We start from the raw sequence: 3,121 nt of genomic DNA on the forward strand, positions 1-3,121 counted from the left end.
GGCACAACATCAGTCATCTTGACTTTTCCGCTCCCCTCACCCACTCTAACCTCTCCTCTTCTGAACACTCTGCTCTCCACTCACTCCGCACCAACCCTGACGTAGTCATCAAACCAGCTGACAAAAGTGGTGCCATGGTAGTCTGGTGTACTGACCTCTACCTTGCAGAGGCCAGACACCAACTCTTAGACACTTCCTTCTACCTACCCTTTGACCACGACCCTGCCGAGAACCATCAGGACATTATCTCCAGCACTATCACTGACCTTATCACCTCGGGAGATCTCCACCCCCTCCTTTACACACACTCATACTCTATCTTCTCCCCAAGATACACAAGAAGGACTGTCCCGGGAGATCTATTGTCTCCACTTGCTCTTGCCCCACTGAACTCGTACCTGGATACTATTCTGTCCCCCCGGTCCAATCCCCACCTACATCTGTGACACCTCACATACCCTCCAACTCTTCCATAACTGTATTTTCTGGCACTCACAACCTCATCTTCACCATGGATGTCCAGTCCCTATATACCTCCATTCCCCATCATGACAGCCTCACTGCCCTCTGCTTCATTCTCGACCAGAGACAGAACCAGTCCCCTTCCACTAACAGTCTCCTCCACCTGGCTGAACTTGTCCTCACCCTAAACAACTTTTCTTTCAATTTCTGTCACTTTCTACAGACCGAGGGTGTAGCCATGGGCACTCATGCGGGCCCCAGCTATGTCTGCCTCTTCGCTGGCTACGTTGAACAGTCTCGTTTCAAGCCTACTCTGGCCCCACTCCTCAACTCTTTCTCCTCTATATCGACAACTGCATTGGTGCCACCTCTTGTACCCGGGTGGAACGCAACAGTTTCTTAAATTACGCCACTAATTTTCACCTGGCTCTCCAATTCACTTGGACTATCTCTGATACCTCTCCTTTCTCGATCTCTCCATCTCAGGAGATTCTTTATCTACCATCATCTTCTACAAACCCACACTGACACCCACAGTTATGTTGATTACAGCTCTTCTCACCCTGTCTTTTGCAAGAACGCTATCCCTTTCAATTTCTCTGCCTCCACCACATTTGCTCCCACGATGAGACTTTCCACTCCAGGACATTTGAGATGTCCAATTTCTTTATTAACCATGGCTTCCCCCCTACTGTGGTCAAGAGAGTTTGCTACCGCACCCCTGCCATTTCCCGCACCTTTGATCTCACCCCCTCCCCTCCCAGACCCAACAGGGATAGGGTCCCCCTTGTCCTCACATTTCATCCTTTCATCCCACCAGCCTACGTATCCAACACATCATTCTCTGCCACTTCCACCATCTCCAACGGGACCCCACCCCTTTCAACCTTTTACAGGGACCACTCACTCTGCGACTCCCTAGTTCACTCCTCCCTCCCTCCCCACCCCCATCCCGCTCCCAACCCGGGGGCTTTCCACTGCCCCCACCATAGGTGTAACACCTGCCCCTGCACCACCTCCACCCAGGGACTCAAATAGGCCTTTCAGGTGAGGCAGAGATTTACCTGCACTTCCCCTAATATCATCTACTGCATTCGGTGCTCCAAGTGTGGCCTCCTCTACATTGGCGAGACCAAATGCAGACTCGATGACTGTTGCGTAGAATACCTACGCTCCATCCTTAATCGCAATCTGTATCTCCCCGTTGCCAGTCACTTCAACTCCCCCTCCCACTCCATCACTGATATGTCAGTCCTCTGCCTCCATGCCGAGAGAAGTCCAAACGCAAACTGGAGGAACAACACCTCATTTTCTGTTTTGGGACCCTAGAGCTTAATGGGTTGAACATTGAATTGTACTTTAAGTAAACAAACCCCAACCCCCCGCAATGCCTCTTCTTTTCCCTTTCTTAGCCTATCTTTTTTCTCCTTGCCATTTCTCTCTCTCTCTCTCTCTCTCCTTTTCCTCTCCTCCCTCTCCCCATGCTGCCTGCCCATCCCCAATGGATCTGCTCTCCCCTCCTCCCCCACACCTGCCTATCACTATCTCTTACCTGTATCTACCTATTACCACCTTGTGCCCACCCTTTTTTGTCCACCTATCACTGCTCTGTTTCCCCTTTTCCTATCTTCAGTCCTGCATAAGAGCCCTTACCTGAAACATTGACTGGATGTTGCCTGGCCTGCTGAGTTCCTCCAGCATCTTGTTTTTTCATCTAGATTCCAGCATCTGCAGTCCTTTGTTTCTCCAGATTCTACCACTCACCTACACAACAGGGGCAGTTTACTGTGGTCAATTAACTTACCAATCAGCATATCCTAGGGATATGGAAGGAAACTGGAGTACCTGGAGGAAACCCACACGGCTGTAGTGAGAAGGTGCAAATTCTACACACACAGCACCAGAAGTCAGGGATTGAACCGGGTTGCCAGAGCTGTGAGACAGCAGCTCTACTAGCTGTGCAACTGTGCTGCAGGAAGAATTTTATTTTGCATATTAACGTCCTCTGTTGTGATTGGAATCATAGAGTCCTATAGCATGGAAACAAGCCCTTTGGCCCAACTTCCCATACAAGCTAGTCCCATTTGCCTATGTTTGGCCCATATCCCTCTGAACCTTTCCTATCTAGGTATCTGTCTAAGTGCCTTTTAAATGTTGTTATTTAACCTCAACCACTTCCTCTGGCAGTTTATTCCATATTCAGACCACCCTCTGTGTGGAAGAAGTTGTCCCTCAGGTTCCTATTAAATCCCTCTCACCTTAAACACATGCTTCCTAGTTCTTGATTTCCCATCCCTCGGAAGAAGACTGTGTGCATTCACCCCATCTATGCCCCTGATAATTTTATACATCTCTGTAAGGTCATCCCTCATTTTCCAATGCATGAAGTCTCAGCCTGCTCAACCTCTCTTGGTTCCTGTTCATAAAAGTAATTCTAACACAATATATTCAAGTAGGGACATAAACCCAACTTTGTTGCTCTTGAGAGGATGGTGAAGAAGCTACGTTAGTGTACCGTTTGGTGGGAAGGTCTTCCAATTGTTACCCAATTCCATGAGACTTGTTCGCACATGTACAGGGCCCTTACCCTTCCACACAGTGGAAGTTAGGGACTGACTTTACATCTTGTTTGTCTTCATCACCTTGTTTGTGTTCTTTA

This window comes from Pristis pectinata, chromosome 5 (genome assembly GCF_009764475.1).
Source record: "Pristis pectinata isolate sPriPec2 chromosome 5, sPriPec2.1.pri, whole genome shotgun sequence".
Classification (NCBI taxonomy): Eukaryota; Metazoa; Chordata; class Chondrichthyes; order Rhinopristiformes; family Pristidae; genus Pristis; species Pristis pectinata.